Raw genomic sequence first — 13,376 nt, forward strand, 5'->3', positions numbered from 1 at the left:
AAGTGTATACTTAAGGGCTCGCTTTTTTTGTGTGTTTAACACAATAATAATCAGAACTAACAGACAATATAACCATAGAACGTGTAGGGGAAGTTAAAAGGCCAATTGTAATGTAAACAAGAAGAAAGAAAAGTGGGTGAAAAGATAAGTCGCCGTGGGCAGGATCCGAACCTGCGACCTTCATATAACGCGTTCGACGCTCTACCGCTGAGCTACCACGACAGCTATCCCCCCAGCCACTTTATTGGGTATCTACGTCAATTTTAACGTGCGAGTATCAGTCAGCGCCTCTCGTAGCCATGGCGGCGATTGTGGTACACACTTTATGAGCCTGTTTGGCGTCACGTAGCACGTAAACCTAATACTAACTGGCAGCTGACCAATAGTTCCTCGTATAAACCCTAGAGGCACCAAGTCTGTGAGTACGAGACCCATGTTAATGAATAAGGGAAACAAGTGTATACTTAAGGGCTTTTTGTTCGTGTTTTACACATTATTATTGAGATCTAACTGACAATATAACCAAAGAACGCGTAGGGGAAGTTAAAAGGACACTTTTATAGTAAATGAGAAGAAATTAAAGTGGGTGAAAAAATAACTTGCCGTAGGCAGGATCCGAACCGGCGACCTCCGGATAACGCGTTCGAAGCTCTACCACTGAGCTACCACCACATCTATCCCTCCAGCCACTTTATTGGGTATCTACGTCAATTTAAACTGGAAAGTGTCACTCAGTGCCACTAGTAGCCATGCAGGCGAGAGTGGCACACTCTTTATGAGTATGTTTGGCGTCACGTAGCACGTGAACTTACTACTAACTGACAGCTGCGCGATAGTCCCCCGTATACAACCTAAAGGCACCAAGTCTGCCAGTACGAGACCCTCGTTAATGAATAGGGGAAACAAGTGTATACTTAAGGGCTCGTTTTCCGTCGTTTACACAATAATAATGAGATCTAACAGACAATGATGCCAAGGAAGGTATAGAGGAAGTTATTAGGGCGATTGTAATATAAATGAGAAGAAAGAAACGTGGGTGAAAAGATTACTGGTCGTTTGCAGGATCCAAACCTGCCACCTTCGAATAACGCGTTCGTTGCTCTACCACTGAGTTACCACGACAGCTATCCCCCCAGCCAGTTTATTGGGTATCTATGTCAATTTAAACGTGGATGTGTCTGTAAGCGCCCCTAGTTGCCATTGCGGCGAGTGTGGTACTTACTTTATGAGCCTGTTTGGCGTCACGTAGCACGTGAACTTATTACTAACTGGCAGCTGACCAATAGTCCCCCGTATACAACCTAGAGGCACCAAGTCTGCCATTACGAGACCCTCGTTAATGAATAAGGGAAACAAGTGCATACTTAAGGGCTCGTTTTTTTTCGTGTTTTACACAATATCAATGAGATCTAACAGACAATAATGCCAAGGAAGGTATAGGGGAAGGTATTAGGCCAATTGTAATGCAAATGAGAAGAAATAAAAGTGGATGAAAAGATAACTTGCCGTGGGCAGGATCCGAACTTGCGACCATCGAATAACGCGTTCGATGCTCTACCACTGAGCTACAACGACAGCTATCTCCCCAGCCACTTTATTGGGTATCTATGTCAATTTGAACGTGAGAGTGTCAGTCAGTGCCACTAGTAGCCATGGCGGCGAGTGTGGTACACTCTTTATGAGCCTGTATGGCGTAACGTATCACGTGAACTTATTACTAACTGGCAGCTGACTAATAGTCCCCCGCATACAACCTAGAGGCACCAAGTCTGCCAGTACGAGACCCTCGTTAATGAATAAGGGAAAGAAGTGTATACTTAAGGGCTTGTTGTTTTCGTGTTTTACACAATAATAATGAGATCAAACAGACAATATTGTCAAGGAAGGTATAGGGTAGTTATTAAACCAATTGTAATGTGTATGAGAAGAAAAAAAAGTGCGTGAAAAGATAACTTGCCGTGGGCAGGATCCAAACCTGCGACCTTCGAATAACGCGTTCGATGCTCTACCACTGAGCTACAACGACAGCTATCTCCCCAGCAACTTTATTGGGTACGTATGTATATTTAAACGTGAGAGTGTCAGCCAGCGCCACTAGTAGCCATGGCGGCGAGTGTGGTACACTTTTTCTGAGCCTGTATGTCGTAACGTAGCACTTGAACTTATTACTAACTAGCAGCTGGCCAATAGTCCCCCGTATACAACATAGAGGCACCAAGTCAGCCAGTACGAGCCCCTAGTTAATGAGTAAGGGAAACAAGTGTATACCTAAGGGCTCGTTTTTTATGTGTTTTACACAAAAATATTGAGATTTAACAAACAGTAATGCCAAGGAAGGTATAGGGGAAGTTATTAGGCCAATTGTAGTGTATATGAGAACAAAGAAAAGTGGGTGAAAAGATAAGTTGCCGTGGGCAGGATCCAAACTTGCGACCTTCGAATAACGCGTTCGATGCTCTACCACTGAGCAACCACGACAGCTATCCCCCCAGCCACTTTATTGGGTATCTACGTCAATTTTAACGTGGGAGTGTCACTCAGCGCCATTAGTAGCCATGGCTGCAAGTGTGATATACTCTTTATGAGCCTGCTTGGCGTCACGTAGCAGGTGAACTTATTTTTAACTGGCAGCTGACCCCCCGTATAAAACCCCCGTATACAACCTAGAGGCACCAAGTCCGCCAGTACGAGACCCTCGTTAATGAAAAAGGGAAACAAGTGTATACTTAAGGGCTCGCTTTTTTTGTGTGTTTAACACAATAATAATCAGAACTTACAGACAATATAACCATAGAACGTGTAGGGGAAGTTAAAAGGCCAATTGTAATGTAAACAAGAAGAAAGAAAAGTGGGTGAAAAGATAAGTCGCCGTGGGCAGGATCCGAACCTGCGACCTACATATAACGCGTTCGACGCTCTATAGCTGAGCTACCACGACAGCTATCCCCCCAGCCACTTTATTGGGTATCTACGTCAATTTTAACGTGCGAGTATCACTCAGCGCCTCTCGTAGCCATGGCGGCGATTGTGGTACACACTTTATGAGCCTGTTTGGCGTCACGTAGCACGTAAACCTAATACTAACTGGCAGCTGACCAATAGTTCCTCGTATAAACCCTAGAGGCACCAAGTCTGTGAGTACGAGACCCATGTTAATGAATAAGGGAAACAAGTGTATACTTAAGGGCTTTTTGTTCGTGTTTTACACATTATTATTGAGATCTAACTGACAATATAACCAAAGAACGCGTAGGGGAAGTTAAAAGGACACTTTTATAGTAAATGAGAAGAACTTAAAGTGGGTGAAAAAATAACTTGCCGTAGGCAGGATCCGAACCGGCGACCTCCGGATAACGCGTTCGAAGCTCTACCACTGAGCTACCACCACATCTATCCCTCCAGCCACTTTATTGGGTATCTACGTCAATTTAAACTGGAAAGTGTCACTCAGTGCCACTAGTAGCCATGCAGGCGAGAGTGGCACACTCTTTATGAGTATGTTTGGCGTCACGTAGCACGTGAACTTACTACTAACTGACAGCTGCGCGATAGTCCCCCGTATACAACCTAAAGGCACCAAGTCTGCCAGTACGAGACCCTCGTTAATGAATAAGGGAAACAAGTGTATACTTAAGGGCTCGTTTTCCGTCGTTTACACAATAATAATGAGATCTAACAGACAATGATGCCAAGGAAGGTATAGAGGAAGTTATTAGGGCGATTGTAATATAAATGAGAAGAAAGAAACGTGGGTGAAAAGATTACTGGTCGTTTGCAGGATCCAAACCTGCCACCTTCGAATAACGCGTTCGTTGCTCTACCACTGAGTTACCACGACAGCTATCCCCCCAGCCAGTTTATTGGGTATCTATGTCAATTTAAACGTGGATGTGTCTGTAAGCGCCCCTAGTTGCCATTGCGGCGAGTGTGGTACTTACTTTATGAGCCTGTTTGGCGTCACGTAGCACGTGAACTTATTACTAACTGGCAGCTGACCAATAGTCCCCCGTATACAACCTAGAGGCACCAAGTCTGCCATTACGAGACCCTCGTTAATGAATAAGGGAAACAAGTGCATACTTAAGGGCTCGTTTTTTTTCGTGTTTTACACAATATCAATGAGATCTAACAGACAATAATGCCAAGGAAGGTATAGGGGAAGGTATTAGGCCAATTGTAATGCAAATGAGAAGAAATAAAAGTGGATGAAAAGATAACTTGCCGTGAGCAGAATCTGAACCTGCGACCATCGAATAACGCGTTCGATGCTCTACCACTGAGCTACCACGACAGCTATCCCTCCAGCGACTTTATTTTGTATGTATGTCAATTTAAACGTGAGAGTGTCAGTCAGCGCCACTAGTAGCCATGGCAACGAGTGCGGTACACTCTTTATGAGCCTGTATGTCGTAACGTAGCACGTGAACTTATTACTAACTAGCAGCTGGCCAATAGTCCCCCGTATACAACCTAGAGGCACCAAGTCAGCCAGTAAAAGCCCCAAGTTAATGAGTAAGGGAAACAAGTGTATATTTAAGGGCTCGTTTTTTATGTGTTTTACACGATAATAATGACATCCAACAGACAATAATGCCAAGGAAGGTATATAGGAAGTTATTAGGCCGATTGTAATATAAATGAGAAGAAAGAAACGTGGGTGAAAAGATAACTTGCCGTGGGCAGGATCCAAACCTGCGACCTTCGAATAACGCGTTCGATGCTCTACCACTGAGCTACAACGACAGCTATCTCCCCAGCCACTTTATTGGGTATGTATGTCAATTTAAACGTGAGAGTGTCAGTCAGTGCCACTAGTAGCCATGGCGGCGAGTGTGGTACACTCTTTATGAGCCTGTACGTCGTAACGTAGCACGTGAACCTATTACTAACTAGCAGCAGGCCAATAGTCCCCCGTATACAACCTAGAGGCACCAAGTCAGCCAGTACGAGCTTCTAGTTAATGAGTAATGGAAACAAGTGTATACCTAAGGGCTCGTTTTTTATGTGTTTTACACAAAAATAATGAGATTTAACAGACAGTAATGCCAAGGAAGGTATAGGGGAAGTTATTAGGCCAATTGAAGTGTAAATGAGAAGAAATAAAAGTGGATGAAACGATGACTTGCCGTGGGCAGGATCCGAACCTGCGACCTTCGAATAACGCGTTCGATGCTCTACCACTGAGCTACCACGACAGCTATCCCGCCGGTCACTTTATTGGGTATCTATGTCAATTTAAACGTGGGAGTGTCACTCAGCGCCATTAGTAGCCATGGCGGCAAGTGTGATACATTCTTTATGAGCCTGCTTGGCGTCACATAGCAGGTTAACTTATTTTTAACTGGCAGCTGACTAATGGTCCCCCGTATACAACCAAAAGGCACAAAGTCTGCCATTACGAGACACTCGTTAATGAATAAGGGAAACAAGTGTATACTTAAGGGCTCATTTTTTTCGTGTTTTACACAATAATACTGAGCTCTAACCGACAATAATGCCAAGGAATGTATAGAGAAAGTTATAAGGTCAGTTTTAAAAGAAAAGTGGCTGAAAAGATAACTTGCCACTGGCAAGATCCGAACCTGCGACCCTCGAATAACGCGTTCGATGCTCTGCCACTGAGCTACCACGGCAGCTATCCCGCCGGTCACTTTATTGGGTATCTATGTCAATTTAAACGTAGGAGTGTCACTCAGCGCCGCTAGTAGCCATGGCTGCAAGTGTGATACACTCTTTATGAGCCTGCTTGGCGTCACGTAGCAGGTGAACTTATTTGTAACTGGCCGCTGATCCCCGTATAACACCCCCGTATACAACCTAGAGGCACCAAGTCCGCCAGTACGAGACCCTCGTTAATGAAAAAGGGAAACAAGTGTATACTTAAAGGCTCGCTTTTTTTCGTGTTTTACACAATAATAATCAGAACTAACAGACAATATACCATAGAACGTGTAGGGGAAGTTAAAAGGCCAATTGTAATGTAAACGAGAAGAAAGAAAAGTGGGTGAAAAGATAAGTCGCCGTGGGCAGGATCCGAACCTGCGACCTTCATATAACGCGATCGACGCTCTACCACTGAGCTACCACGACAGCTATCCCCCCAGCCACTTTATTGGGTATCTGCGTCAATTTTAACGTGGGGGTATCAGTCAGCGCCTCTCGTAGCCATGGTGGCGAGTGTGGTACACACTTTATGATCCTGTATGTCGTAACGTAGCACGTGAACTTATTACTAACTAGCAGCTGGCAAATAGCCCCCCGTATACAACCTAGAGGCACCAAGTCAGCCAGTACGAGCCCCTGGTTAATGAGTAAGGGAAACAAGTGTATACTTAAGGGCTCGTTTTTTATGTGTTTTACACAAAAATAATGTGATTTAACAGACAGTAATGCCAAGGAAGGTATAGGGGAAGTTATTAGGCCAATTGTAGTGTAAATGAGAAGAAATAAAAGTGGATGAAACGATGACTTGCCGTGGGCAGGATCCGAACCTGCGACCTTCGAATAACGCGTTCGATGCTCTACCACTGAGCTACCACGACAGCTATCCCGCCGGTCACTTTATTGGGTATCTATGTCAATTTAAACGTGGGAGTGTCACTCAGCGCCATTAGTAGCTATGGCGGCAAGTGTGATACACTCTTTATGAGTATGTTTGGCGTCACGTAGCACGCGAACTTACTGCTAACTGACAGCTGCGCGATAGTCGCCCGTATACAATCTAAAGGCACCAAGTCTTCCAGTACGAGACCCTCGTTAATGAATAAGGAAAACAAGTGTATACTTAAGGGCTTGTTTTCCGTAGTTTACACAATAATAATGAGATCTAACAGACAATAATGCCAAGGAAGGTATATAGGAAGTTATTAGGCCTATTGTAATGTAAATGAGAACAAAGAAAAGTGGGTGAAAAGATAAGTTGCCGTGGGCAGGATCCAAACTTGCGACCTTCGAATAATGCGTTTGATGCTCTACCACTGAGCTACCACTACATCTATCCCTCCAGCCACTTTATTGGGTATCTATGTCAATTTAAACTTGGAAGTGTCACTCAGCGCCACTAGTAGCCATGCAGGCGAGAGTGGCACACTCTTTATGAGTATGTTTGTCGTCACGTAGCACGCGATCTTACTACTAACTGACAGCTGCGCGATAGTCCCCCGTATACAACCTAAAGGCACCAAGTCTGCCAGTACGAGACCCTCGTTAATGAATAAGGGAAACAAGTGTATACTTAAGGGCTCGTTTTCCGTAGTTTACACATATAATAATGAGATCTAACAGACAATAATGCCAAGGAAGGTATAGAGGAAGTTATTAGGGCGATTGTAATATAAATGAGAAGAAAGAAACGTGGGTGAAAAGATAACTTGCCGTGGGCAGGATCCAAACCTGCGACCTTCGAATAACGCGTTCGATGCTCTACCACTGAGCTACAACGACAGCTATCTCCCCAGCCACTTTATTGGGTATGTATGTCAATTTAAACGTGAGAGTGTCAGTCAGCGCCACTAGTAGCCATGGCGGCGAGTGTGGTACACTCTTTATGAGCCTGTATGTCGTAACGTAGCACGTGAACTTATTACTAACTAGCAGCTGGCCAATAGTCCCCCGTATACAACATAGAGGCACCAAGTCAGCCAGTAAGAGCCCCTAGTTAATGAGTAAGGGAAACAAGTGTATATTTAAGGGCTCGTTTTTCATGTGTTTTAAATGATAATAATGAGATTTAACAGACAGTAATGCCAAGGAAGGTATAGGGGAAGTTATTAGGCCAATCGTAATGTAAATGAGAAGAAAAAAAGTGAATGAAAAGATAACTTGCCGTGGGCAGGATCCGAACCTGCGACCATCGAATAACGCGTTCGATGCTCTGCCACTGAGCTACCACGACAGCTATCCCCCAGCCACTTTATTGGGTATCTATGTCAATTTAAACGTGTATGTGTCAGTAAGCGCCACTAGTTGCCATGCAGGCGAGAGTGGCACACTCTTTATGAGTATGTTTGGCGTCACGTAGCACGCGAACTTACTACTAACTGACAGCTGCGCGATAGTCCCCCGTATACAATCTAAAGGCACCAAGTCTGCCAGTACGAGACCCTCGTTAATGAATAAGGAAAACAAGTGTATACTTAAGGGCTCGTTTTCCGTAGTTTACACAATAATAATGAGATCTAACAGACAATAACGCCAAGGAAGGTATATAGGAAGTTATTAGGCCGATTGTATTATAAATGAGAAGAAAGAAACGTGGGTGAAAAGATAACTTGCCGTGGGCAGAATCCAAACCTGCGACCTTCGAATAACGCGTTCGATGCTCTACCACTGAGCTACAACGACAGCTATCTCCCCAGCCACTTTATTGGGTATGTATGTCAATTTAAACGTGAGAGTGTCAGCCAGCGCCACTAGTAGCCATGGCGGCGAGTGAGGTACACTCTTTATGAGCCTGTACGTCGTAAAGTAGCACGTGAACCTATTACTAACTAGCAGCAGGCCAATAGTCCCCCGTATACAACCTAGAGGCACCAAGTCAGCCAGTACGAGCTTCTAGTTATAGAGCAAGGGAAACAAGTGTATACTTAAGGGCTCGTTTTTTATGTGTTTTACACAATAATAATGAGATTTAACAGACAGTTGTGCCAAGGAAGGTATAGGGGAAGTTATTAGGCCAATCGTAATGTAAATGAGAAGAAAAAAAGTGGGTGAAAAGATAACTTGCCGTGGGCAGGATCCAAACCTGCGACCATGGAATAACGCGTTCGATGCTCTGCCACTGAGCTACCAGGACAGCTATCCCCCACGCCACTTTATTGGGTATCTACGTCAATTTAAACGTGGATGTGTCAGTAAGCGCCACTAGTTGCCATTGCAGCGAGTGTGGTACACCCTTTATGAGCCTGTTTGGCGTCACGTAGCACGTGAACTTATTGCTAACTGGCAGCTGACCAATATTCCCCCGTATACAACTCAGAGGCACCAAGTCTGCCAGTACGAAACCCTCGTTAATGAATAAGGGAATCAAGTGTATACTTAAGGGCTCATTTTTTTCGTGTTTTACACAATAATATTGAAATCTAACAGACAATAATACCAAAGAACGTATAGGGAAAGTTATTAGGTTAGTTTTATTGTAATTGAGAAGAAAGAAAAGTGGCTGAAAAGATAACTTGCCATGGACAGGATCCGAACCTGCGACCTTCGAATAACGCGTTCGATGCTGTACCACTGAGCTACCACGGCAGCTATCGCGCCGCTCACTTTATTGGGTATCTATGTCAATTTAAACGTAGGAGTGTCACTCAGCGCCACTAGTAGCCATGGCGGCAAGTGTGATACACTCTTTATGAGCCTGCTTGGCGTCACGTAGCAGGTGAACTTATTTTTAACTGGCAGCTGACCCCCCGTATAAAACCCCAGTGTACAACCTAGAGGCACCAAGTCCGCCAGTACTAGACCCTCGGCAATGAAAAAGCGAAACAAGTGTATACTTAAGGGCTCGTTTTCCGTAGTTTACACAATAATAATGAGATCTAACAGACAATAATGCCAAGGAAGGTATAGAGGAAATTATTAGGCCGATTGTAGTATAAATGAGAAGAAAGAAACGTGGGTGAAAAGATTACTGGCTGTGGGCAGGATCCAAACCTGCCACCTTCGAATAACGCGTTCGTTGCTCAACCACTGAGTTACCACGACAGCTATCCCCCCAGCCAGATTATTGGGTATCTATGTCAATTTAGTTTCAGTTTCAGTTTCAGTTTCAGTTTTATTGAGCATTTTCTTCACAGAGTTGCGAAAAAGAAAACGCAAGGATAGGAGCAAAAAGCTGCTATATTAGCAGCTTGACGAGGCTCCTACCCCTTTTTACTTGGCATTACAAAATCAGCAGAGCACAAAACATAAAAAAACAATTTGACGTCGATTTTCAAAACTTCAATAAATAAAAAGAAAATGCATCAAAATTACATCAGTTTCAGGTTTACATAAAATAAGCAAACCACATAGAGAGAAAAACAACAAAAAACAAAAGAAAACAGCGTGCGGCCAATCATGAAACAATGCACACGTTGCTAAACGGCTACCAAAGTATTACAAAATGATTATACAACGTTTACAACACTGGGTATGCGAAAAGCACGAGTTTTAATGCACAAGGGAAACACTGACGAGTGAAATGTTGTATGTTTTACTCGTAAAAAAAAGCAACGAAAAAAAATGTCAAAGAAAGCAAACATTATACGATGCCATGTTACACAAGCACTATTATAGGGTGTTTCTTTTACATATAGTACTGTAGCCGGACAACTAGAAGATGCTAAACTACACGGCGCCATTTTGGATGAGAAGGTTCTTAAGTTGTTTTTTATGTATATTAAAGATGTCGATGTTTTTATTTTCAAACAAGTTAAAACAAGCTGGAATACAGTGTTCAAGTCTTCTCAAACCGTGATTAGTTCGCGAATAAGGAACAAACCAGGAAGGCCTTTTCCGAATGTCATAATAGGATTGTGTATTTTTCCTGAGGTTACACAGTTTAAGAAAACAAGCATTGTTTGATAGCAAGCTTTGTTTGTATTTCATAATAAGGTTGAAACTGTGTATGTGATCGATCGGTAAAATCTTATATTCTCTGAATAAATGACTTGTATGTGCGTCGTATGGTACGTTTGCAATATGACGAATCGCTTTTTTCTGCAGTAAAAATATTTTGTTCCGATTTGCTTTAGATGTATCTGCCCACACTAGACTACAATAGTTTATGTGAGATGAAAACAACGTATTATAGAGTAAAAGTTTAATGTTTGCTGGAAGTATCTGTCGAAATTTAGAGAGAGCACCACACGTCCTAGCTATATTTCTAGTTACTTTATTAACGTGTTCATCCCAATTAAGATTTTCATTAAAAATTACTCCTAAGGATGAAACTTCTTTGACAACCTCAATTTTTTCGGGCCCGAGATATATATCCAAACCACGACAGACAGCCTTCTGAACCGGTGCGAATACCACAGCTTTGGATTTTTTTGTGTTGATCGTTAAATAATTTGCAGTACTCCAAATGAAGATGTCGTTAAGAATGTTGTTGGCTGAGTCTGCAAGCTTACCTAAATCATTACCATGAAAAAATATACTAGTGTCATCTGCATAAATTATAAAGTCCACATATTTGCTGACACTTGTTATGTCATTTATATAAATATTAAACAGTAGGGGCCCTAATATGCTGCCCTGAGGTACACCTGACGTTATGGTTAGTAGGGAGGATTGGCTGTCATTTATAACTACAGATTGCTTTCTTTGTGATAAATAAGATTTCAGAAAGTGAAGTGGGGTTCCCCGAAAACCATAATGACGCAATTTTGCATAGAGTACTTCGTGGTTGATTCTATCGAACGCTTTGGAATAGTCAATAAAAACACCCAATGTTAACAGTTTCTTTTCAAATGAGTTAAGTATGAGTTCTTTTTGTGTGAGGAGAGCCAGTTCCGTGGACATGCCCCGTCGGAAGCCAAATTGATGCGGTGATAATATAGAGTACTTTTCACAAAAAGACATGACACGTTGATATATTATTTTCTCTAGCCCTTTAGATATAACAGGAAGTATCGAGATCGGACGATAATTAGAAAAAATATTTCGGTCACCAGATTTGTATAAGACACTAACTCTCGCATGCTTCATTTTTTCTGGGAAAACTCCCGTGGATAAGCAGGTATTAAACAGATGGGTAAGAACAGGTAACAAAAGATCAAGTGCTGCTTTAATAGGTCTAATTTGTAGGTCATCTATGTCCCGAGCAGTAGTGTTCTTTAGTGACATAAATACAGACAGTACTTCTTCAGGAGTTGTGTTTAAAAAATATGCAGTGCTCATGTTTGGCACACCTAGAAAGTCCCTGTAATCACTATTACAGGCACGAGAAGGGTTTGATAAATCAGAGGACACCAGCGTTGTGAAGTACACGTTAAATTTATTAGCAAGTTCTTGACCCTTTACTATCTTGTTATCTATGTTTAACTCAAGTGCGTTGTCTCGAGAGCAACTTCTATTTAGAAGCTTATTTATTTCTCGCCAAAGCACGTCGCCACGAGTGCTAACCCTCTTGAAGAGAGCTTCAAAGTACGCATCCTTAGTTTTTCTCAGTTGCTTCGTTACAAAATTTCTATACCGCTTGAATTCCGAAAGATCGTTGTGGTGTCTTGTTTTCACGAATTTCGCGTACAGAAGATTTTTCTTCTTAATCATTTCCAGACATTCTCGCGTCATCCATTGTTTCCGACCTTTCTTCAGGGTTTCGACAGTTTTATATTTAAAACACTTATGGTAAGTTTTTCTTAACAGGCACATGAATATTTCATACGCCTCGTTAGCGTTAACTGATTTATAGACAGGATCCCAACAAATCTGCGCAATTTCACGCCTAAAAGTGTCTAATGTTTTGTCACTAATTTCCTGTATTTTGTATGATTCTGGAGTTGATACTTTTGCACGATTAAGATACTCGTTGCGATTTTGAAACATGTATATAGGGTAGTGATCACTAATATCGGCAATAACAGTTCCAGATACGGTTGAATCACTTATGTCATTTGTAATAAGTAAGTCGATAAGGCTTTCAGTATCTAAAGTGACACGTGTAGGTTCAGTAATAATATTAGCACACGCAAAGGAATCAAGTAGTAGTTGGAAGTTACGAGTGGTTTCAGTTTGCTGTAAAAGGTTTATATTGCAGTCGCCCCCTATGATAATGTGCAACTTGTTAGTGCACGCATACGTAAGCAGATTTTCAAGAAATTGAAAAAACGCTTCTGTTTTTCCGTCAGGTGGACGATAAACTACCACATATACATACTTGTGGCATGCTAGTGATAATGCCTCATAGTCTGGTGTAATCGCTGAAAATTCTGAGAGAAGGCTGCAAACTAAGTGGTCAGCAATTAGTTGCAAAACACCTCCCCCTCGACGAGAGGGCCTGTTTAAAAAGAACGATTTATACGTTGGCAAGCATAGTACCTCATCATTGCACGTGTACCAAGTTTCAGAAATCATGATGATGTCGAATTTAAACGAGAATTCGTCGAGAAACGTAGTTATATCATCGTGCTTGTTGCGAGCTGAGCGAGCATTTAAGTGCATGATACTGCAATATCCACTAGTGTAAGGTATATTGACATCACGTGGTAATATCGCCATTTTAACAAAAGGAAAAAAAAGAAAAAGAAAAAAAAAGGTCGCGCCGAAAAAACGAAAAGTGCTAATCAGATAAGCCTACGGCATGCTAGATGCCCCGCGGCTGCTTGAAGTGGCCGCGTGCATTTTGTGCAAGTCAGCTTCACATGTGATTTGAACTGCACGAGATGTTTCCGTTT

The sequence above is a fragment of the Rhipicephalus microplus genome, chromosome 3, assembly GCF_043290135.1.
Source record: "Rhipicephalus microplus isolate Deutch F79 chromosome 3, USDA_Rmic, whole genome shotgun sequence".
Classification (NCBI taxonomy): domain Eukaryota; kingdom Metazoa; phylum Arthropoda; class Arachnida; order Ixodida; family Ixodidae; genus Rhipicephalus; species Rhipicephalus microplus.